Source organism: Sceloporus occidentalis, unplaced genomic scaffold, assembly GCF_023333645.1.
Source record: "Sceloporus occidentalis isolate IW3139 unplaced genomic scaffold, rSceOcc1.0.p SCAF_10, whole genome shotgun sequence".
Lineage (NCBI taxonomy): Eukaryota > Metazoa > Chordata > Lepidosauria > Squamata > Phrynosomatidae > Sceloporus > Sceloporus occidentalis.
The window spans coordinates 19193755-19219632 of record NW_028316990.1 but is presented as its reverse complement, the minus strand read 5'-3'; the positions used below and the strand labels follow the sequence as shown (position 1 = coordinate 19219632).

Sequence of the window (25878 nt, the reverse complement as noted above, 5' to 3'; positions counted from 1 at the left end):
CTGTGTCCGCTGATGGCTGATGTTTTGCCTGCATCTGTGGCTGGCATCTTCAGATAATTCTCTGAAGATGACAAAACCATAGATGCTGGTGAAATGTCAGGAATAAACTCTTCTAGAACATGGCCACGTAGCCCCCCAACACCCAAAAAATACTATGGATGTTGGTCATGAAAGTCTTTGACTTCACATTATCTAGATCCATTTCAATCTGGTGTCAGGCTTGGTTATGGCATGGACAGCTTTGGTCACCTTGGTGGATGACTTACACTAGGAAGAGTGTGTCCTTGTTGGTTCTTGTGTACACCTCAGTGGCTTTCAGTACCTTCAACCATGCTGTCCTTCTGGATTGCCTGTCTGGGATGGAAATGGGAGGCAGCACTACAACTCAAATGAGTTGGTTTTCTTTTTCTGGTGCTGGAGGAGAGTGCTGGGGATACACAGAGAGCTCAAAAAACAAACAAATGGGTCCTTGGACAGATCAAGCCTAAAATGCTCCGAAAAGCCAAGATGATCCAATGGAGGCTGTCATACTTGGCCACATCGTAAGAAGGCATGGCTCATTGGAAAAGACAATAATGCTAGGAAAGGTTTAGGGTAGTAGAAAGAGAAGACAATCGCATGTCAGTGCCACATGTTAGATAGGTAGTCTCAATTATGGCTGTCATGAGCATGAATCTACAAAACTTAAGCAGAGCAGTGGAGGATAGGGGATCTTGGAGATGTCTGATCCACAGGATCGCCATAAGTCGAGGTTGCCTTGAAGGTTGTTAACAACAGCAAATATGAGACACTATTTTAGAGTGGCTTTAGTCCTTCTTGGAGATGCACACTCTGAAACTAGCCCCTGACTATAGCTCCCATTTCCCCCATCTATCATGCAGGCCAGGGGAATGGGAATTGTAGTCAAGATGGCACCAGAGAGGAAATGCTGCTCCAAATTACCATTCGGCACGTCTAACACAATGACACCCCTACGTTATAAGACCTGGAGGCCATCACAGACCATGAGAGTTTCATGTGTCACTTTCCATCAGCCGCATTAATGACTGATTTTCTTGGAGGGCATGTGCTACATACAGAGAGACTTCTCTCTCTCTCTCTCTCTCTCTCTCTCTCTCTCAGTCTCTTTCTCATTTTCTCATTTTGCCCTTTAGTAATGGAAAGGGAAGAGTCATTCCAATAAAGAAAGAAAGAAATAGAAGCAAGAAATAAAAACATTTGCCATTTATTTCGCCACCCCCTGCCGCCCCCTCAGCTGTCGTGTTTCATTCCTGGCGACTAAATTTGAATTTCTAAGCTCTCGCGTGCTGTTTTTGTAACTGCTAGCAAAGTAATGATCCTCCCCCCCCCACCCCCACCGCACCAAGGTTGCATTAAATTTTTTACTCAGCATGGTTTTCCCAAGATTGAAGTGAGAAATGGCTCTTGATCTGGACAGGGCTTGAGCCATGATGTGGTTCTTTAGGGTAGAGTAAGAATTAAGTTTTTAAAATTTGTTGCTAAGGGTATTATAACCCCAGTTCTGGTGCTGAACGTGCTGGATGTCATCCGGACTGTTCACATCAGAAATGCATTTGGACCATGCCTTGCACAACAACAGCAGCAACAAAAACCCATCATTCAGAGGAAAGTATCTCGGCTTTTAGTAGAGCATATAACGGGGAACAAATTTAAATTCACTGTGGTCCCAGTGTTGGGTTTTCAGAAAATGCCTGCTGCTCAGTACAAAGCAGCATCTCCTCCCCATTAAAACAGAGAAGCAGCTTCTGGATGGAAGGGAGTGAAAGATATGCAGAGCCACAAACCAGCTGAGCATGATGTGCCGAACACCATCTGCACTGCAGAACGTTTCAGAGGCATGTCAAGAACAAGGAGAAGATGTGGAGCAGCATCTCGTCCTGCCTCTTTTTGCGAATTACTTTTACAGATGTAAATTTAGGAATTCCTATTATTATGGACAGGAGCACCCCTTCTACCCTTCTGGCTTGTTACTTTTAGTTGCTATTCGGTGTTCCTTCCAGCAACATCCCCTCCCCAACATTTGCCAAAACAGCCCGTTCTTTGGTCTGCAATAAGAAGAGTGAGTAAGAGCATGATTTATGTTATCAAAAGGGGATCTTGTATATAAGACAAATGACAATGCAAAAACTAAGTAACAGGGTCCTGTGGGAAAACAGAGGAGTTTTGGGAAGGAAGAGAGGAGCTTTGTGAAAAATATTCCAGACAGCTGTTTGTTCGCAGCTGGGATTGCCAGCCAGAGAAAGCAATATATCTCCATGCCTGAAATGGAAGAGCTTATGTCCTTTGAGAAGTTTGTTGCAGAGTCTGCCGCCAGAAGGGAAAAGCAAAATTGCTGGCTTATCGCGGGGGGAAATGTCCCTGCGATAGGAAGAGTGTGCATCCTTGTCAAATACCAAGGCCCTCGGCAAAGGGACTTCTAAGGCTTAGCAATAAAAGAGGAAGGAAGAGCAAAGTGAGACCCAAGTCGAGAAGAAATATATGAGCTGGACATGAAGAAAATGACACAGTGATGGGAAGCCCTGAATGTCCAGCAGAGGCCCTTTCAAACGACACAATTTTTGAGCTATGTTTTCACTTAACTTGCCGTGGTATTACCATGCTAAGTGATGTTGCCCTTCAAGCTTGAAGCCTAGTTTGACAACGTTCCAGTTAAGGATGGCATTAAGGATGCCACTATTAGCCAGTTGCCAAAAGCCAGAGTCCTTGAGGGGAATGGAACTGACATTAAAAAATACCAACAGGGGAAATTCGGGGACTTAGTTAAAAAAGAAAATTTCCCAAGCACTGGTTACACGAGTTGGGAATTAACTCCGGTTCACACCGTCTTAAGTGGATGCATTGGGAACTGAACATGAGATCTTCTGCACACAAAGAATATATTACTGAGTTATGGATTCTTCCCATTACATGGTTCATGCATTGAGCTCATGCGAGCTGTTCTCAGGAGGAAAGAGGGTATGAATTGGCTGTTCATTTGGGAAGCTTGAAAAATTGCAAGTTTAAAATCCTGGCATTTTCTAGCTTCCCAGAATAAGAACTGGAGTCTTCCCTTGCCTCAATCATTTCTATATACCTTTATGCCCAGACCTCTAAATCAGGCTCACTTGGTTTCAATGAGGTATGTTTCAATGCGGTATACCTATACTGCCAAATCATACATCCAAGACACATACGGAAACCATGCCAGCATTTACCCACAAACTAAGACAGCTACACCACAAATCTTCACATGATGGCAATGGAGAGTCTAGCCTTTGCAAATAACCAACCGCAAGGTCCAAGCTTGGACCCTGGCCTTTAAAAGGCTTGGCTGTTTGACCAAGAACCTCAATAGTAGCCAGATGAGTCCTTCTCATGCGGGGTCATTCAAGGCCGCATAGTCAAGACTTTCTCAACCTCTAGCCTAAAATAAGAATTCAAAAGTTATGATTTCAACTGACTTAGTAAATGAGCCGACAAACTGCTTAAGCAACAAATGCATCCAAGGAAGTAGACTTCAGTCTACAAAAGCTCATGCTGCCAACTTCTTTCTGTCATTTAGTCGCAAAGGTGCTACAAGATTCCTTTATATACTGACTTTACAGACTAACACAACTAAATCTTCCCCTGAAGCTGAGATTTTCATGGCCGAGCTGGGAATCGAACCCTGGCCTCCAATGCTCAAACCACTATGGCTACCAGCCACCAAAATGAAAATCATAAGGAAACTAGAGGCTGGTGAAAGAAAGGAAAAATGTCCTTGGATGTATTTTAGAAGAAGCCTCTTCTTCACTGATCTCTAGAAAGGTCAAAATGTCTTTGCTAACTTATGCAAGGCTGATCTTATGCAAGACCTGGTTGTTTCATTTGACATTTGCATATTGTTAGTTATGAATAAAAAGTGTGCAGGAACATGTTGAATTGTTCTCCTCCTCCTCCTCTATCTTTTCTTCCCGTGCGATTTCTGCCTCCGGTACCAAATTTTCTGTTAAAGAAGTAATGCTCAGGAACAACATTGACTTGGTGAACTGACATGCAAAGAGATCTTGTAGCACCTTTGAGACTAGCTGAAAGGAAGAAGGTGGCTAGTCTCAACGGTGCAAAAAGACCTCTTTCCGTACTGGTTTTACAGACTAATTTTTGAACTGGTGAACTGATGTTCCATATTCTTGAGTTTTGGATTTGAGTCCTGGCCTGGATTACCTGATGCACGTATAAAGGTCTAAATGTGAACTCAGGGTGCATCTACAAGGTAGGAATAATGCAATTGGACACCACTTTAACTGCCCTGGCTCCAGCCTACAGAATCCTGGGATTCTGCAGTTGTTGTGAGTCATCAGCATGCTTTGGCAGAGAAGGTGAAAGACCCTGGCCAAACTACAAATCCCAAGTTTCCATTAGAGCTACAGCATCCAAAGTAGTATCAAACTGCATTATTTCCACACTAGAAATGCACCTTCAGTCTGGACTGCAAGATGGCACATTTTATCTCTTTCTAGTTCTGCTGTTGTTCCTTAATCTCTTTAAATGGGAGAAAATGCATGCCTTTTATAAGCAATTCCTCCTGCCCACCCCAAAGACTACTCCTTTCTGGCTCAGTAATATTTTCTTATAGGAGTAACATTAAGATCAACATTCTCCAGCCTAAGTATTTTAATATTAGCAACGCACGCTGTTCTTTTAGTTAAATGCCTTTATTGTTACAGTGCCAGTCCTATGCCGATTATTAGTGCTTAAGAAGGCAACACTGGCATGTCATTTGGATTTATTTTTACATAAAACCTTGCCATTATTTGGCACTGTTGGTGTCGAGGGATTTGTGGTTCTGGGCTACACACTGGATTCAAAATAAAACCCGCACTGTTGGTACCATAGCATGGCTACTATGCACATAGATACCTACACATGCACACCATTCCCAGTTGCTGCTTTAAACTAATGTGAAATGCATCCAGTAAAAGCACAAATACTTCCTCCCAAGCTGAGGCCACTTTTGGTTCTTCAGCTACAAGAGAAACTTGTTCACTGGGGCTAAATTATACAGGGGAGCTAATAATGATTTTTAAAAATCCAAAGCTTTGCTCAATACATATTTTTAAAGTCCTGTACTTACTATTATGTTTTAAGAGCTCAGCGCAGAAAGGCTGCTAAGTGCACCATGGGATGTATGCAGTTTCTGCTCTTGTTTTTGCACTTGAGATCTGGAATATAAATGTTTCACAGGGAAATGTCACCGCAAGGTAAACAAACCTTGCAATCCACCCAATTTTATTGGGTCTTACAATGGCTGGTCCACATGCGGGGAAAAGAAAGACTGGGAGTAAGACAGAGAGAGGGATGGAGCGAGATGTGAACACAAATCTTGACCAAGAACCTACATGTTGGGAGCATAAAGTTCCACCAAGCAGATATACTTCTGTCTCTACCCCATGCTATACATGCCACCTTTACCACCACAACAACTCCATGGGCATTCAAGTGCCCAGGAGAAGAGGAACAAATGGAGTAACTTAATACGTGTTTGCACTATACACTTACTTTAGTTTTGTACCTCTTTAACAGCTGCAACACCATCCTAGGGATGGAAGGGGTATTTGAAAATAGAGTGAGCCCTCCACATTCGCGGGGGTTAGGGGCACAGGAAGGTGGAAAACCGCAAATAAAAAACACTGTCTTTTTAACCTGAAATAACACCTTTCCAGGAACCTCTAGGTCCTCCAGCACAACTCTGTGGTCAACATCTGCTGGAAGCTGACCATAGAACTATGCTGGAGGACCTACAAATGCCTAGAGAAGTGTTCTCTCTAGGAATCTCTATGTCCTCTATAGTGCAACATCTGGTGAAAGGTGGCTATAGAGTTGCACAGGAGAACCTAGAGATTCCTAGGAAGAACAGATTAATGCAACCATCAAATCCACAAAAGTCGGGCCAACTGTACTGAAAACATGGTGGAAAAACCCTCCAATGTTTCTGAATGGTGAGAATCTCTGATGAGAAGAATCCTGGACTGATGAGGATTTTCACAACAAACAACAAATAGAGAAGTTGAAATAGGTTCAGAGAAGGCCAACATGGATAAGAAGCATGGAGAACGAAACATGAGGAAAAGCTGAAGAACCTTAGCATGTTCAGCTTGGTTAAGGGTCTTGGTGAATATGATCACACTCTTCAAATACCTCAAAGGCTGTCTTAAAGAGAAGAGGGTAGGTTTATTCTCTGCTGCCCCAGAAGGTAAGACCAGGTTTAATGGTTTTAAGTTACAGGAGGACAGATTTGGATTGAACATTAGAAGGAATTTCTTGAGAGTGAGAGTGGTCTTGCAATGGAACCAATTGCTTAGAGAGATGGTGGGACCTTGTTCTCCGGATGTATTCAAACAGAGGATGGACTGCTCCTTGTGGGGGATGTTCTAGCTGGAGATCCTGGACTGAGCAGGTAGGACTCAGGGGGTCAATTATTCTATCCCCAGAATATAGGAATAGAGATTTACTACCACCCACATCTTACAACTCGCTCTTTCTCAAGAGGACTCTTGGCCACACACATCATGGTTTACATCTGCGAAATGTTGGAAGGTATGCATGCAGAACTAGTGATCCTCAGCATCCGATATTGAGGTTTCTAGCCACAGAAGCACCCCAGTCCTTAAGGAACGGGGGAATGCGCCATTTCCTTAGGCTCCAAGAATAAATGGAAAGGTGGCGATAACTAATCTTTGGTGGCTACAGTTCGAATCCCCACCTCATCCTTTCACCAGCAATCATTAAACATTTATATATATCTCTTCGCCACCCTTTCCAAGTGATTTACAGACAAGACCCAGCTGCTAAATATTTCAGTCACCAGTGCTCATCATGGGCTGTTTTTTGGCAAGGAGTCAGCCAGCAGATTTCTGCACCGTATTGATCAAAAGCTTTCAGCTTCCAGCCGAGAGATGGTCGGAAACCTTGACAAGAAACAACACAATCAGAGCGCCACTGGAAGGCAAGCCGGCTTTGGAGCTGAGGCAACAAAGGAAAAGAACGGTGATCATTTTTCTGTGATGGAACAACCTTCTCTTATCTTAATTTCGCTCAGCGGGGGCCTTGAACAACCTGTCTCCCACTAAGCCAGGCGCAATCCGCCAGCCGTGTGTGCTGAGACTAGATAAAAACCCTTAGGTTTTCTGATCTGCCTGGATGGAACGGCATAGCCATCCAACAGTTTGCAGATGACAACCAGGGCACACAGGTGGCCAAGCAATATCAGACTGCAGTCAAGATGGGAGAAGTCCTTAAGGAAAGACAACAGACAAGTTAGGAGAGGTTGCAGCAGTTTACTTTTGTTTGCGCCTACTGGGAAGGGCAAGACTCTCTTTTTTGCTCCTCTCCAGGATGCACAAAGTGATGTACAAAGGATATAGCTACTTAAAACATCAAATATATTCTTAGCTGGTTATAGTTAGATGGGAGAAGGCATTAATGAAGAACAACACACAACTCAGGAGATGTTGCAGCAGTTTGCTTTTGCTTGAACCTACTGGGAAGGGCAGGACTCTCTCTTTTCCCTCCCACTTGCTCCCAACCAGGACGCACAAAGCGATGCACAAAGGATATAACTATTTAAAACATTAAATATATTCTTAGTGGCCACCTCTGGTCTCAGGCCCTTTTTTGATTTCATTTCTCTATTGCCGTTTCAATGAGCCATCACTAGAGTTGTGCGACAGCATGCGTGCCCTTCAATATGCATTCCCCCACTCCACTTCTGACCCATCAATATCGTCTTCAATATGCAATCCAATTCCGGGTGCATATTTTAAAAAATCGGCTCACCGCAATCGGATTAAGCTGCTAACACACTAGGAGAGGTGCCAGATGCAAATGCGAGGCACCACTGCCTGCTGAGGGATGGAAAAGAAACCTGGTATTGGCTTTGAAGTTCCCTATGAAAATAGTCATACGATGCCAGCCACAGATGCTGGTAAAACGTCAGGAATAAACTCTTCTAGAACATGGCCACATAGCCCCAAAAACCCACCAAAAAAAACTATGGACACCAGCCATGAAAGCCTTCGCCTTCACAATAAATAAAGTAATAATAAAGTAATAAACATAAATGTTACAATAGGTCAGGAAAATAAAAAGTCTGGTAATATCCTTACCATATGATCAAGATAAGGAAGCTGGTTGGAAAGGACTGAAAAGAGAACATTTCTTAGGCTTCCGAAGGAATGATTCATTTCCATGCATAATAAAATATACCATAAAAGGATACCAAGGCTGCCACCTCACTGCAGAATTAATGCAATTTGATGTCACTGTAACTATCATGGCTTCCTGCTATGGAATCCTGGGATTTGTAGTTTATTGTGGCACCAGAACCCTTTGACAGAGAAGGCTAAATAGCTCAAAAAACTGCAAATCCCATCATTGAGTCATAGCAGTTAAAGAGGTGTCAAACTACATTAATTCTGCAACGTAGACACAACCCAAATTAAAGTAAAAGTGCATTTTGGTTGTTATTTATGGAGGCATATAATTAGTGGGTCTGGGGAATCTGTATATTTTGAGGCTTGCAATGTGACGCTTTCTGGCAAAGACACGGATGTTCACAAAACTATGGCCCATTACAGACAGGCCAAAATAAAGCTGCTTCAGGTCTCTTTGGAGGTATGCTGTTTAAATGATGCATGGGTCCTAAGAGTCCGGAGGTCACACCAAAGCCACACTCCATTCCTAAGCACTGGAGCGCAGCTTTGGCGCAGCTTCCGGACTCTTAGGACCCATGCATCATTTAAATAGCATACCTCCAAAGAGACCCGAAACAGCTTTATTTTGGCCTGTCTGTATCAGGCCAACGCCTACTTTTAGAAAATGCACATAACCTAATATGCCTATGGCTGAAAACAGCATGAATATGCTTTAGTGAGCGAGGAAAACTGCATATAAATGTATACTTTTTAAAATTGCGTACCAAAATCTATGCATTGGGTGGAATGCTCAAACATATGCACAGATTTCAAAGTAGGTAGGAGGGAAAACTCCAAATCCCATCACAATTCATTATGGGACTGGGAGTGCCAGTGGGATTTTTAAACATACAGCAAAAAAGAGACAGACATATTTGCACATCCCTGGCTTTCTCCTCTTCCAGCAAAATAATGCAACTAGAGAGAGGAAAAAAGGTCAAGTGATGAGTTTTTCCTCCTAAAATCATAGCAGAGGGGACTGGAGTGGATAAAGATGGCAAATGGGAAAGAAGAGAGGCCATCTGCTTATTAGCGAGATGCTTTAATACGCTTTCTATATTTAGAAGGCAGGGAGATTCAATATTTATAAGGCACGCATTCGATCAGGTGGTTAATTTCCGCTTCCAGGCAACGCGATGTGTTAATTCTGACACACCGCGCTTCTTGCACAACCAGACTACAAAGTTCGTTTCCCGTTTGACGAGACGGAGGCGCAGAGAACAAAAATTGATCATGCCGGTCTGATTCGGTCAACTGGCCCACTTGGAACCATGGAGGGTATAAGGTTGGAAGATGATCGTCTTCTGTGATTTACCTTCGTTCTGGATCCAAAGCTTACCAATACCTATAGACTTGTTGGAAAAGAATGGGGGCCAACGTGGCGTAGCGGTTTGAGTGTTGGACTAGGATGCTAGGGTTTGAATCCCAGCTTGGCCATTGGGCAAGTCACACCGTCTCAGCCTCAGAGGATGGCAATGGCAAACCTCCTCTGAACAAATCTTATTTGACCTGGTGTAATCTGCTATAATGCAGTTTAACAGTGTTTTAACTGCTATGGTATTCTAGGATTGGTATTTTTGTGAGATATTTATCCTTATTTGTCGGAGGGCTCTGGTGCCGCAAATCCATCGGATGGAGCCATGACAGTTCAAGCAGTGTCAAACCGCATTACTTCTGCAATGCAGATTAGACCTATGTGCACCTACAGACTGAAGTCTTCAGTCATTGCCGTAACACAAGGAGGAAAGGGCCAAAGGACAATTTGCCCAAACACTCACATGCAAATCAAAATCAACTTTGGAAACACACGGAAGAAAAGTACCCCCAATGGAAAAGGTCTCCCGATCCTTAAGCATGCTTGGTTTTAATTCCGTGGCATTTGTCTCTCTCACACATAGCATCCCGGAGGGAACATGGTTGGCATGGGAACCGCTGCCTGAATGAATGGTTGGCGCTTCAGTTCTTTAAACAGTCCTAGGATTCTTTCCACGTTGTGCCAGGGCCAGGTACATGCAAATGAAAAGGGCTTTTTTGGCAAGCTGGTATTTGGAGAAAGGGTGGAGTGTCAGGATGCAAGGAGAGGAGAGGCATCTGGACTGGCTCTACTGTCAGGCAACAGTTTTTAGCCTGAATCCAGTTGGTCATTCCCTGTGATGCTCCGGGCTTTTCAGGGGGAAAAGTTGCTTCATTTATTCGATATTAAGGTCATATAGTTATGCATGCACTGTGCCAGTTGGAAAAGTAGGAGGTCAAAGGATTAATCAGGGCTATCCATGTCAGATCAGGACAGTTGGAAGGCATGAATATGTAGTTAACCTCCCATGCAAATAAACCTTTCAGAGCCACAACTGGGGAACAGACTGCAGTACTTCGACCTTAAAGGTAAAGGTAGTCCCTTGACATGAAAGTCTAGTCGTAACCAACTGTAAGGGACAGTGCTCATCTCTATTACAAAGGCGAAGATCCACCGTTGTCCGAGGACTACTCCAGTGGTCAAGATTGCACTGAACGTGGTTACCGTCCCACCAAAGTGGTACCTATGTATCTACTTGCATTTGCTTGCTTTCAAACTGCTAGGTTGGCAGAAGCTGAAACTAGTGAAGGGAGCTCACCCCACTATGTGGCCCTCGGCCTTCAAACTGCCAACCTTCTGATCCTCCGATCATGAAACCTGGCATCTTAACCACTAAGCTGCCGCAACCCAAACTTCTCCTTTAATCTATCCATAGTGGCTGCATGGCAACGACTGACTTCCTCAGTCACCCTTCTCTAATTGCTAAGCAGCTGGAATGACAAGTATGCCAAACCTGTATCAATGCAATTCAGGTATGAGCAAGGAAGGCAACTCAGTATGCAAAGGAAAGACCTAGAGGAGAAGCAGTTCACCTAACAGCAAGTGCTTCAGACAGAAACAAAGCACTTTTTGCCATTCTAACCTTTTGAAAAAATGTAAATGAACAAAAGAGGGGGAGGTTAATAACCTACCTAAAGACAAGGAGTGGGCAGGTGCTCATTTTTAGTGATTTAATCATTCTTTCAAGGCACAGACTCCTTGAGTTTGTTAACGGTACTTATTTAGGGACTTGGGAAAGAGCAAGTTGTACGTTGTAGGCAGTAGCAAATCCACCTATATTTTGCCTTCTGGGGATAGAATCATGGGCTAGCCAGATCTCCAGGTAGAACATCTCCAGCAACAGGCAGCTGTCTAGTATCTTTGTGAAAATATCCAGAGGAGGAGATCCCACCACCTCTCTAGGAACCAGGGTGACGTAGTGGTTTGTGTGTTGGACTAGGGCTCCAGAAGATCAGTGTTTGAATCCCTCCTAGCCATGGAAACCTATCCATGGAAGCCATGGGTTACCTTGACCAAGTCACTCTCTCTCAGCCTAAAAGGAAGGCAATGTCCAACCTGATCTGAAGAAATTCTACCAAGAAATCCTAGGATAGGGTCATCATACGCCAGAGCTGACATGAAGGCACATAACCACAACAAAATTCAAAATATCCCATAACTTCGGTGGGGAGAGATTTTGCCAACTTGTGAAGTCGAAGGCTTTCATGGCTGGCATCAATAGTTTTTTGTGGGGGTTTTGGGGGGGGGGGGTTATGTGGCCATGTTCTAGAAGTCTTTATTCCTGATGTTTCGCCTGCATCTGTGGCTGGCATCTTCAGAGAATGCTGGCATGGAAGAGAATTGTGTGTGTGTGTGTGTGTGTGTGTGTGTGTGTGTGTGTACACACACACACACACTGTGTGACCCTGGATACATGGGTTCCCAGGGTACATGAAAATCACTTCTCCCTCCCCAGGGTCAGACTATATACAGTATCCCACTCACTTCCATGCCAGCATTCTCTGAAGATGCCAGCCACAGATGCTGGCGAAACGTCAGGAATAAACATGACCACATAGCCCCCAAAACCCACAAAAAACTATTTTGTCAACTCCTTCCATGTGTCATTACTATATCTTCTCCTTCTCTTCCTGGAAAGAAAACAGGCTTAAAAAGGCCTAACCTCATGCAACAACGAAATAGGATTTAACAAAGACTCCACAGGAAATAAGGGGAAATGAGATTATACTAATTCAAACACTGCATAAGGAATGGGCCAGCTGCCTTAATTCAGGCAATGTGCATTATTAATGATTTTTATTTTAATTCCTCCCTCCCTATTACTCTCACGGGAGGCTTGCTTCTCTGGGTAAGGCTTCCTTCAGTGCCTTGGTCAGGAAATTGAGGAAAATCAGTTTCTTTAAAGGTCAAATGCTACAAGCTAGTCAGATTTGTTCCTTCGCAAAGAGCCTGGCGTCCTTCACTGACACAGGTTGCAAATCACAGTTTTGCATGTTCTGGACAGAAAGGAGAGGGAGACGAAAGCAGGGGACATGTGCACCTCTTCCCCAAAATGGTGGTGATCCTGTCTCTATGCACCAACATTCTCACTTTGCAAGGAACAATCTTGTATTATTCCGCACACTTTCCCCAAGAGTCAAGATTCTCTAATGAAAACCATATATTCTGAAATGCAACACCCAAAGTTACAGGAGATTAAACACGATGACATAAAGGTCAATAAAATACAGTTAAAAGCCTAAGCAAGAATGCTAGGATTGCAACACTATCCTCTTCGCTGAAAAATTGGATGCCACATGGTATACTTTCTCACATCATGCCTATAATCGAGCATCCCAGGCAATAAGTTTTTCAAGCTCACCATCTTCCTTGTGAGAATGCACATGGTGTAGTGGTTTAAATATTGGACTAGGACACCAAAGATCAGGGTTCGATTCCCCGGTTGGCCATAGAAACCCACTGGGTGACTGTGGGTGGTCACAAGCTCTCAACCCCAGAAACCCCAGTGACAGGTTCACTTTAGGGTTGCCATAAATCAGAAATGCCTTGAAGGCACACAACGACAACAACACCATCCTTGCAGCCATCAGCCATTCCATTGAACCAGGGAATCCTGCAGGCCATGGCCAATATGTGTATCCTAGGACCATATTTGAAGGTTGTGACCTTGTTGCCCCAGGTTCTAAGATCTAAGATCTTCGAGGGGAGCTTTCTCTTGGTCCCACCAGCTTCACAGGCATAGGACATGGGATTTAATATCTGCTTCCAGAATGTGGAACTCCCCTTCACAGAAGGTCTTTTTAGCCCCCACCCTGTTCTCTTTCCACCTTTTAAAACCTTTTTTTATTTAGGCAGGCCTTGGACTGATTTTAATCATATGGCAGGAGGCAGCCTCCAATGGCTTTTTAGACTGAAAACTAGAAAGCAAGAGCTGTCCTAGCAGCAGCGTGGAATTATAAATGCTACTAACCGATTGATTTCTTGAATAATACAAACACAATTGATTGATTCATTCATTAAGCGCATTCTTCAACACTGAAAGGGCTGTCATACAGAAGTGGGCAAAGTCTTGTTCTCTTCTGCCTCGAGGGAGGGATGGTTCTACTGACCTCGAATTATGGCAGGGTCTGTGAAGTCGAAGGCTTTCATGGCCGGCATCCATAGTTTTTTGTGGGTTTTTCAGGCAATGTGGCCATGTTCTAGAGGAGTTTATTCCTGACTTTTCACCTGCATCTGTGGCTGGCATCTTCAGATGCAGGTGAAACGTCAGGAATAAACTCTTCTAGAATATGGTCCCATAGCCTGAAAAACCCACAAAAAACTATGGCAGGGTAGATTTTTGTCAAGAGCCAGGATGGTGTAGTTGGACTATGACTCTGGAGATCAGGATCTGATTCCTTGCTCAGCCATGGAAGTCCACTGGTTGACCTTGGGTAAGTCATGTCCTCTCAGCCCCAGAAAACCCCTTGATAGCTTCATCTTAGCACCACTGTAAGTCAGAAATGACTTGAAGGAAGACAACAACAGGATTTGAGTTGAACCTTAGGAATCAGAGCAGCTTTTACAGTGTGGAACCATTTACCTGGGGGTTGGAGCGAGGTGTTCTCTTTATTGGGCCACAGAGTTTGAGTGGTCATCTGTAGGACATGCTCTGCTTCTGGATGTCCCATGCTGAGTAAAGATTGGACCAGATGGAATGCAGAGTCAAGAACTACAGGCTTTTGGATAGTGTGATATTGTACTAATGGTGCATTTGATGGTGAGTATCATATTGACTCAATGTACTGAATATATAAACATACAGTCTGCAAGTTGGGTGGGACTGAGTTGGCTGGCTTTATCATTCAAAGGCCTTTCCCCATTTCGTTTGCTGGAAGCAAACTTGGTTTCCCTCTCAGCCTGTGTCTACTATGAGAACGGACCCTCTGATTTACGACCCTTGACTCTTGCTATCTTGTTACTCCTACTTGGATTCTGCTTTGATTTATGGCTCCTGACCCAGATGTTGTTATCGGATCCTGCTAGTCCATTCATTCATTCGACTTCTGCACTTTTGGCACTCTGCGTTCTGTCGGAGCTGAAAGCAGGACATAGTGGTTCGTATGGGGTCATAAATCCGTTCCATATTTTTCCTGGCTTTAAAGGAACTATTCATGGTACTGAACCTATTTAGGAACACTTTGGAGCACACCATTAAAATATGGAGCGGATTTATTGTCCCAATGACGTTGCAGCCCCTAATTAGCATTACATTCAAACATGAGTTAAATATCAACCGGGGCAGTTTCCAAACCATTAGTTTTAGGACAAATGTGCCATCCGCACTGGTCAGAGCCAGAAACTATAGCCCTTAAGGTTCACAATTACAAGTGATGGGAAGTTTGTCCATGTTACATTTCGAACTTTCGGGATGCCAAAGAACCATTAGAGAGAGATACAAGTTACCCACCTGAAGAGGAGGCTTCTGTTCAAGGCTTTTACTGTGTCAAGACTTCATCCAGCCTCGTCTTCTCTAGCATAAGCTTATTACTGTGGGGTTCCTTTCCTGAAATGAGATTTGCATAATTCAGAGTTTTCTTGTGACGACTGGGATATTAGCAAACAATTTCGCTCTTCTCGGCTCCCCCGCTCCTCCCCTGTCTCTGAATTAGGAGCGTGTTGGATTACATCCCAGCTTGAAATTCAGAATAATTATGCGTCGCTATACGAGACCTTTTGCAAGACGAGGTGGCATTTATTTTTTTCTGCCTGCAAAACATCTGACTAACTTGCATAGTTTTTGTTTTATTTTGAAAACTGTCTTCGCCACATTTCGGTTGTTTCAGGCAAAACATTTTTTTTCCTCTAAACTGTGCATCACGATTTACGTTTACATTACATTGATGCAACTGAGAAGCCTGATTTGTGTGGGCATACTGGCACGCGTGGCATCCGGAAAGTGAGATGAAGAAAGGAAAAAGGAACCGGCGAGGGGGAAAATGTCCATAAGGGCTTAGGGATTGCTGAGGATTTGGTTCAATCCTCAATTTTCAGACAGCTGAGCTGATTTGAATTTCATCGACTCTTATGCAGGTCAGAACACACTCATCCTTCAGATTACACACTTCTCCAAGAAAGTATCCCAAATGCTATATTGAGATAAAATTGCATTTTATAAGTGTGCATTTTACCAGATAATTACATGACATCTTTCTTTTAAAATCATCATCATCATCATCATAGAAGAGCACACACTGATATAGAAGCAGGATGGAATGGTTAATGGACACATGCAAGATGGACACATTTAGAATTAGATTTACTCATCCATTACTACAAGGGAGCAAAAAATTGCAAAGACACTTGCACTTACAACAATGGAAGAAGAAACAACTACACTATAAATCGATCGCTTGAACATGACAACATGCGGTCATGAGACCTTTTTTTGTGGTTATTTCATGAATCTGTTAAATGAATGAAAACAGGGCTGGATTCAGACTTAGGTTTGAAGAAGATGGACTGAAACCACTGGGGGACAAATGGTCCAAACCATTGTCTGGATCCAGTCCTATATTTCTATAACATCCCCAGTTTGGAATGATATAAAGATGACAAAGTAGGGTTGGATCCAGACATAGGCTTAGAGTAGAACCACTGAAATAAATGGGACAGATTAGTTATGCCTAAACTCCCATTGATTTCATCATATAAATCTGGCTAAGACAAGATCCATTCTGTCCTTCTTTACAAGTGATAGGCCCTGCTGGCTAGTTTCCCTCCCTAGGAAATCATGATATCTTTATTTTTGCCTTTTGTATGAAGAATTTACTAAAAGCTTTATTATTGTTGTTGTTGTTGTTATTTTCACTTACAAGATGCCAAGTTACCAGCCAAAATCACAGTTCTAATAAACTGCTTATGGTTAATAACAGAACAAGAAACCCTCGGTAACCAAAACAACCATCTCAAAGTGGAAGGTAACACAGTTTCAGTAACAACCGCACAATACAACAAACTAGAAGAAGAAAATATCTTTGTATAATTAATAATAATATTCCAGTTATAGCAATGGAATGCAAATAAGAAGTTTGTATAAAGGGTTAGTGGGATTTGCAAATCTTGCCAAGAAAACCCTAGGGTAGGGTCGCTAAAAGTTGGAAACGACTGGAAGGCACACAATACACACAAACACACAATAGCATTAGTAAAGAAAACATTGTAAAGGATGCTATATAGGTATGGGACATCTATCCTTTCAATCTTCGACGATGATACTCTGCAATCTCAACGTTAAAAACCGTTGTACAAAAAGCTAGCTTTTATTGCAGTTATTATTGTCAATGTATTGTATTGTATTATACTTATTGTATTTTTACCGACTGTATTTGAATGTATTTTATCAGGCTGTAACCTCACCTCGATCCATAGGGAGAGGCGGGGAAATATAAATACATTCATTATTATTATTATTATTATTATTATTATTATTATTATATTCTGTTATGGTGGGGTGGTCAATGGGAAGGACACCATAATGATTTACTGCACTAGGTCACACCAACCCTAGTGATGCTGACCCTATTTCCATCAAAACCTTATCAACCTTCCTATAGAGTCATATCCAATGTTCAAACCAATATGCCACACTGGATCTCTCTCTTTGTGCACATGCGTGCGCAACACACAACATAGGAGCTGTCTATGTGACTATACAGTTCCCCAAGGCTTTGGACCATTTTTGTAACAAGGGACTCCTGTGTCAGCATGTGTCTATACATCTTTGCTTCATCGCAAATATTACAGTCCGAAAATAGAGAGCCGAACAGCCAGACACTGTGGCCGCGTATCCAAATATTTGCATCTATAAAACTTCTTTCTTGCTTCCTAAATTTAGCAACCAGAACGTCCAGGTAAACAGGGGAAATAAATAGTGAGCAGTCTTTGAAAAGTGGGACATCTCTGTCTCTTGGCAAGAGTCGCTGCCTATTTCTCAAGGGTTACGTGAAGAAAATCTGGCTAGTAGTACTGTAAAACCCTTTATAGGCAAAGAAGAATTTACAAGGAGATAAAATGAAAGTAATATGTCTTTTATATTTTTATATCTAGAGACAGAGAGAGAGCCAGCCTGCTGTAGCGGTTCGAACGTAGACTATGACTCTAGAGATCAGGGTTTGAATCCATGTCTTAGAAGTTTATCACACTGGAGCTCATTTTGACATTAAAGATTAAAGCGCATTTAAAGCATTCCGCAAATGAAGCAAAAATGGCGAGTAATTGCGCAAATGATTATTGCACACAATTGTGCAAATAAAGTGAAATCGGAAATGCATTGTCGCTGAAGTCCCGAAAGTAAAAAGATGTGCATTGATGCTTCTTTGTGACCACTTTAATGGTGTGTTTCGTGTGAAATCGTGACGCATAATTATGAATTTTTCCAGGATATTCATGGGATAAACTCCCGATCTCCTTTGTGCAATAAACTCCTTAGAAACCTGCTGGTTGATCTTGAGCAAGTTGCACTCTTTCAGCCCCCCAAACCCTCCTGATAGCTTCACATTAGGGTCGCTATGAATCAGAAACAGCTTGAAGGCACACAACAAGCATGTATTTTTAAAGAAGATAAAATAAAGTGTGAATATGCTGGCAGAGATTTATACTGGTCCTGTGGGCTCTTGCCCTCTTATCTGCCTTCTTTCCCCATCAATGCTCAATCCTGGAAAAAGAGCAACAGCTAAGAGTGCACTAACAGGATTCTGTATTTGCAGAGAGACCCTATGACTGGAATCCTGTTCTTCTCTTAGTCATGTATATGTTCCCCTACAGAAGCTGTTGGATCTTTTTGTACGATGCAGGATGCGCACATTCATTTCCAGTTTGTGGAAGTGGAGTTGCCCATGTAGTTCCATTTTGCGTGTGCAAGTCCATGAGATTGTGTGTTCACTTGCACTTTTGGTTGTGCATTTGGTTGCCTGTAACTGCAACACACATAACAAACATGTCAACATTTGGAAACCAGTGTGGCACAATGGTTAGCGTGCCAGGCCATGACTGGAAAGAGTTCAAACTTAATCTTGACCCATATCTGAGGTTCACTGGGTGACTCTGGGGCCAGTCATCATACCTCTGCCCATCCTACCTCAAAGGGCTGTTGTAAGCATTCAACTGGAGGAGGAGAACCACGTCTCCCATCCTGAGCTCCTTGGAGAAAGGGGAGGCATAACAATGTAAGTAAGTTCTTTCCAGACCAGCCCCAGGAGATGACCATAGCAAAGCCGGCAGGAATAAATCATCCATGTTGCAACCCATATCTCTCTCTCAGGGGTTCTATATCACAGTAAACTGGACCGAAGTCCTGCTTCCAACTAAACATGCAAAGCACCGATGTTCAATTTTACTTTGAAGCTGAGCACATCAAGAGAGGGTTTTCAGGTCACAAGGAGGAGCATGAATCCACCCCTTGGCTTTTGAAATGTCAGCAGACACACTACTGCAATCAGCTCCCTGCCAAGACTAATAACCAAAGAGGTCCAGAGTTTCTGCAATTTACTTCAATATGTGTATGCTGCTCCCTTGAGCCAGGTTTCCTTCTCCATACTCTCATAATGGACGGCAAAAAAATTGGCTGCAAGTCAGTCCTCCTTGTCATAATTATGGTACAGTGCCCTTGGAGGCTGAGTCACAGGTGCTCCAAACGACAATAAATCAGCATGCAAAATGGATGGGAGATTTTTCCCAGCCTAGAAATTAGGCTCTTTTTCTCCCCTCCTTTACTTCAAAATCACTTTAAATAGGAGTAAGTCACTTAAAACTGGCTTCCAAGCTGATTGTCTTTTGGGAGCAAGCATAATCATCCTACCGTTGAAATTTCAGCGTATTATATCCTAGAAAACAGCCATCAAACTCACGCTGCCACTCATTCCTAGATAGGGCAGGAACCTACCTCCCCCCAAAATTTTTATTATGAACAGAACAGTTAAAGAAAATGAGTTGCTCTCTTGAAAGTATAAAATAACAGAGTGCAAAGACTGCAGCCTGAATGAATGCTTTCGGTGCAATCTGAAAGGGAACCTCTTAGGAAACAAACAGGAGATGTGCTCAGCTAGTGAAATAGATTGTTAAGATAAAGAAGAATAGGTTTGCTTTGCAAAAGAAGGCAGCATTTTGGAGTTGTTGGGTTTTTAAAGCCAAATACACAGGTGTCATGTGCTGGGTATACAGAGCACTGGGATTGCAGCAGAGAGACCTGAGTTCCAGTCATCTAGACCTAGATCAGATTGGAAAGAAAACCAACCGCTCATCTTCCCAATTCTTCCCAAACTTCCTCTTCAGTCGCTTTATTACTGAATATTCAGCAACAGCCTTTGCAGCTGAGAGTCTGTGATTTCTTATTACTGTCGCCACAACACTTTGGCATCTCCAAAGGAAAAGTATACTGTAGATGTCTTTGTTGTGGCAAGCTTTCAAATCATTTCCGATTCATGGCAAACCTATCATGGGGTATTATTATTATTAACTATTTAGAGAGTGCTGTAAAATTTACACAGTGCTTTACATATAGTGCCTAATCTTTTAGAATCTGCATTAGTGTGTTTTAAGAAATTAATCAGTTTAACTAATAATGCACCCATATGCTCCGATATCGAACGCATGGATTGGAAGGGGAATTTAAGACCCACAGACACCATGGAGGGGTTTTGAGCCAACGTATCCTCCAAGGTACAAGACATTTTGGACTGTTTCCATTTCCTAGCTATCTAATCCATATCCATCTTCTGTAGTCATAGAATCATAGAGCTGGAAGAGACCGCAAGGGCCATCCAGTCCAACCCCCTGCCATGCAGGAAATCCAAATCAAAGCATCCCTGACAGATGGCCATCCAGCCTCTGATTAAAGACCTCCACAGTCATTGTTTTTGTTTTCTTAATGTCAAGCCTACTTTAGCACTTTCTTCTTTGATTTTCGTTAGTTCCAAGTCTTTGTTGTGCTTTAGCTAGTAGTACTGTGTCATCAGCATAGCTTAGGTTGCTGATGTTCCTTCCTCCGATCTTCATTCCTCCTTCCTCTGAGTCTGAGCCTTCTCTGCATGCAATACTTTCTGCATAAAGGTTGAACAGATCGGATGAAAGGATGCAGCCTTGACTGACCTTTTTGTTGACTGGGAACCTCCCAAGCAACTGAAAACAAAAGAGATGGCTTTGATATGTTCCCAGCAGCGCTCTGTTCAGAATTAAATTAAAGAAAGAAATTAAGTTTTCTTCTGCCGTATTGCTTGGCTAGGTTTCTAATGATTAAAAGAAGACAAAAACCAGATCGTGTGTTGTTTATAATACTTGAGGTCAGCTTGATTCTATTTTCTTTCAAAATATAGCCACGTTTTCTGCCCCCAAGTTGTTCTTTTTCAAAGCCGTTTCCAAAAAAACCCGTTGTATTATTTAACGTCACATCGGCACTTGGAAAATAACTCATCAAAAATTCATTGGTGACCCCAATTCCTTGTTCAATTTTTAAACGACGATTTCAAGAGCCATTTTAAACCATGTTTAAAAAGGCATTTTAAACAACGTTGACATTAGTGGTTTGAGTAACAATTAATGTTTCATGTTACTTAATTTGTTGATTTGTGGTAATAATTGGCAGCTGGTCACTTTCAGTCATTTTAATTGGTGAGTCCCCCCCCCCCCAAGTTTAAAAACAAAGCATTGTTAACAATTAATACAACAAATTAATGCAACAAATTTTGCAAGGTTCATTGAAGCAAATAAAGTGAGCCATTTGAATTTTGAGTTAATGTTAGTGGCCAAGACGCTATATAGTGCTTGCAAGAGTGTAAATCCAAAATCCATAGATGCAGAAGCATAATCCACACAGCCTAAAGTTAAACAAAGAGAACAGTCCTGAGCCAAATCCAAAACCAAAAAATGGAGTTGCCAGAAGATGAGTCCAGACTGAAGCCAAAAGCGAGAGGCTGCATCTGCACTGCGGAAATAATGTAGTGTGGCACCACTTTAACCATGACTCAGTGCTATGAAATCCAGAAGTCTGTAGGCTTGTGAGATATTTAGCCTTCCCCGTCAGGGAGATCTAGTGCCACAATAAACTACAGATCCCAGAATTCCATAGTCTTGGGCCATGGCAGTTAAAGTGCTGTCACACTGCATTATTTCTGCAATGCTGCGCCCAGAGATACTTGAGGAGATCACACATGTTTACCAGGAAGCTTTGGATCTGTTGTCCAAGCACCAGAGTGGTCTTTGTTGTTGTTGTTGTTCTGTTATGTGCCTTCAAGTCATTTCTGACTTGTGGCAACCCTAAGGGTTGTGTTTTTCTTGTCAAGAGTTTTCAGGGAAGATTTGCCACTGCCGTCCCCTGAGGCTGAGAGCATGTGACTTGCCCAAGATCACCCAATGGTTTTCATGGCTGAGCTAGGAATCAGACCCTGGTCTTTGGGGTCCTAGTCCATCACTAAAACCACAATTCCACAGCTGACTCTCAAAATGGCCTTAGCTGCATTAATTTATACCTGACAGTAAATTAGCTCAGACAGCAGCACGGTATAGTAGTTTGAGCGTTGGACTAGGACTCCGGTAACCAGGGTTTGAATCCCGGCTTGACCATGGAAACCCATTGGGTGAGCATGGGTAAGTCACTCTCTCTCGGCCTCAGAGGATGGCAATGGCAAATCCCCTCTGAAGAAACCTGCCAATGATAGTTGGCCTTAAGTTGGAAATGAGTTGAAGGCACACAACATCAAAAATGTGCCAAAAAAACTTTCTCATCATCTCACCCTTTGGAGAGAAAACTTTCTAAACCATTCCTTCTCTCTTGCATTTACATTCAGTGGACAATGGGGATGAAAGTGGGGTCTAAGAGGTGGTTGCTGCTTTTGGTCTCCGTTTGTAACCTTCCAAGATACGTTTATCTGGCTTTTGCCGGAGAAAGAAAATGTTCGATGAGCGCAGGGAACCTTCATTTATTCTTATCATTTATTTTGCATTCAATTAAAAACTCAATCGAATTTAACATTCTGACTCTTCAGAGAGTGGGTGGGAAGTATTTTAGTAACGACACACCAAGAAGATATATAGACCCAAATTAAGTCACAGTTTTGTTTTTTTGGTGCACCCTACATTTGTCCCAATCGCTTTAAATCACAGACTATGATCCATGGAACTAAAGTCGACGGAGAAAACGTGTTCATATTGTTCCAGGAGCTGGAGAACAAGAGCTAGTGGGAGTACAACACTATAATATAGCAATGTTTCTTTGTTACAATGGCTGCCACACTCTTCCGTAGTTACGAGATTCTAAACTGGATTTACAGTCTTGTATCTTTTGAGATTCATGTTTATGGACCAATGTTAAAAAAAAGATCAATGGCAGGAATTATCTCAAGACATCTTCCACTGGACTGTCACTGATGTGCGAGAAGCCAGGGAGGCTACAGAGCACCACTAAAGAGACTATTGTGCCAAGAAAGGCAAGACACTAGCATACACGCCCCGATGGTACCCTGTTCAATATTTATGAGCTCATAAACCAGACTTACGATCTTGTGACTTTTACGACCCACATTTACAGTTATTAATGGCTGAGCATGACCTCATAGGACTAACTTTTCAACCAGGCAGTATCCCAACCAAAGGGTGGCACTGGGACATGACATCGGTAGCAGTCTCCCAATTATGGATCACACTGAAAAAGGTGATTGCAGCAGGATCCCTAGGGATCTCCTCAATTGCCTTATCCTAACAAGCCGCACAACCAGGAGAGCACTACAGATGCCATGCAATAATAATAATAAACTTTTATTTATATCCCTACTCAAACTAGAACCCAGAACGGTCTTCTGCTGCTCCTTGGACACCCTTCAGTTGGGGCACTTTGCAGTTGTGATTATTGTGTGCCTTCAAGACGTTCCAACTTGTAGTGACCCTAAGACAACACTAAAGAGCCAGCAAGGCATGGTAGTTTGAGTGTTGGACTGCAACTCTGGAGACCAGGATTCGAATCCCGACTCAGCCATGAAACCCACTGGGGGACTCTGGGCACATCACATTCTCTCAGCCTCAGGGGAAGGCAAGGGTAAACCTCCTCTGAACAAATCGTGCCAAGAAAACCCTATGATAGGTTCACCTTAGGGTCACCATAAGTCAGAAACAACTTGAAGGTACACAACACACAACCTTATCATTTTTGGCAGGATTTGTTCACCACTGCCTTCCCTTGAGGTTGAGAGCATGTGACTTGCCCAAGTTCATGGCCAAGCAGGGAATCGAAACCTAATCTCCAGGAGTCTGAAAAGTTAGGGGGTTGAGCAGGAGACATAGGGCCCAAATAGACAGGCCAAAATAAAGCTGCTTCAAGTCACTTTGGAGGTATGCTGTTTAAATGACACACACACATCTTAAGAGGCCACAAGCTGTGCTCCAGTCCTTAGGACTAGACTGTGGCTTTGGCGCAGCTTCCAGACTCTTAGGACGCATACATCATTTAAACAGCATACCTCCAAAGTGATCCGAAGCAGCTTTATTTTGGCCTGTCTGTATGGGCTCATAGTCAAATATAGCTAGAAATGGAGTCCCAGCATTATAGTTACATCTCCTTTCACAACCAGTCACAGCACTGAGCAAAAACCAATTGCCCAAGAGCCTTATCGCCAACGAAACCTGTGCATTGAAGGGAAAAAGTGGCAGAATATCAACGGAATATCAGCAAGGCACCCATTTAGTATGTACTATATTTAGATTTCCATTTTTCAAGCCTCCCCAAAAAGCCTCCTTAATAGTCTCTCTCTCCTGCCCCTCGCCACCATCATCCTTGCTTTCTACCTCCGCTAAAAAGGCAAAAATGATTTGAAAGAAGTCAAAGAAGGTGCGGGAAATGAAATGTTGCTCGAAGAGACAATCTGTCCTCACCTGCTCCCTTTAAAATATATTATTTTTTAAAATGAAATAAAAAAAAATCCTTTTGTGAAGGAGAAGAAGCGAATATATTTCTCTTTTCTGAATAAAAATGAAGCTATTACCTTCATGAAAAAAGAGGAGGAAAAGACTGCTTTATTAGCATTTTTATCACCAGCTGTCACACAAAGCAGGAGCCACAAGCGCTCTCCAGTTTTCCAGTGCTTGACACCTACAAGTGGGGCAACAACAGCTCTGAGTGTGCGCCATGCACAAGCGGGAGTGTGATCAGATAAGAAGCAACCACATCTAGTGGCGCGATAATTGGGTGAAACCAAGTATTCAGCTTCAATGTTTAAAAAGAAAAGGAAAATAAAACCTCTTTGGTCAGCATTCTTAGAAGGCTTGGAAGCAAGGCTGGCTCTAACATTAGGCAGAAGGAGGCACCTGCCTTAGTCTGAAGTTGCTACGGTTAGCAATGATGGCTTTCCAGCATTTCATTTGTAACACCTTGGCAGCAATCCTCCTGTTGGTATTTTACACAAGACCCCCTCTGGAACTGCTTGGACATTGTTGTCCAATGCAGAATGGCTATACTCAGTTCAAGATGACAAAAGCAAAGTTGGAGAGGGCTGAGCATTGAGCATAGGTGTGCTTTACACACAGTTGTACACTGCACATGAAGATGTGCATTTGTATTTGTTCCGCCATCAGAATGGAAGTTTTTGCACCAGAGCTCTCTGACAGAGAAGGCTAAATATCTCATAAAACTACAAATCCCAGAATTTCACTGCACTGAGCCATGGCAATTAAAGTGGGGTCAAAACTGCATTAATTCTGCAGTGTAGACACAGCCTCAGTGATTATCATAACCAAGATTTCTTCCAAGTCCCTGCCCAGGACTCTATCCAGGTAACAGATTCATTTTTATTCAGACAAGAGAAATATTTAAACCTACTGTCCTTTAAACCCACTGTCTCCAACAGTTCTGGTTAAATCCTTAGGCTGCTCCATTCCTATCCACAAATGCCAGAGGACCACTCATTTTTTGGAAGTTTGAAGAATTCATTAGTTCAATCCATCAATCCATTCATTCATTCATTCATTCATTCATTCATTCCTATCTCCTACCAAAGGACCCAAGGTGGCTTACAAAATTTAAAACAAAAGTTTAGCTAATAATGCACTATACATATAAAAAAAGGTTACATATCAGTTATATTAAAAACACACCATTAAAAACTGAGCCCCAAAATCATTTGAAGGAGGAAACTGGAGGTGATGCGATATCACTTCCAGCTGCATTGACCATGCTCCAGAGTAAAAAATGACCCTGTCTCGACAATTGCCCACCAATTGAGATACTGGAATATGTGTAATATTAAAGCAGCATCTGCAACTTGGCATCCT

The 25878-nt window shown here is 42.6% G+C and overlaps 1 protein-coding gene across 2 annotated transcripts in view; it reads right to left on the bottom strand.

Annotated features, from left to right (window-relative positions):
* The window catches only part of SMPD3 (sphingomyelin phosphodiesterase 3), a 95722-nt gene that overhangs the window by 44839 nt on the left and 25005 nt on the right, over positions 1 to 25878 (bottom strand). Inside the window, exon 2 of one of the 2 annotated variants that reach the window (XM_089540465.1) lies at positions 15035 to 15130. The exons of the other annotated variant lie outside the window; for it this stretch is intronic. The gene's annotated coding sequence lies outside the window, so the exon portion shown is untranslated. The remainder of the gene's footprint in view (positions 1 to 15034; positions 15131 to 25878) is intronic. 2 annotated transcript variants of the gene reach the window in all.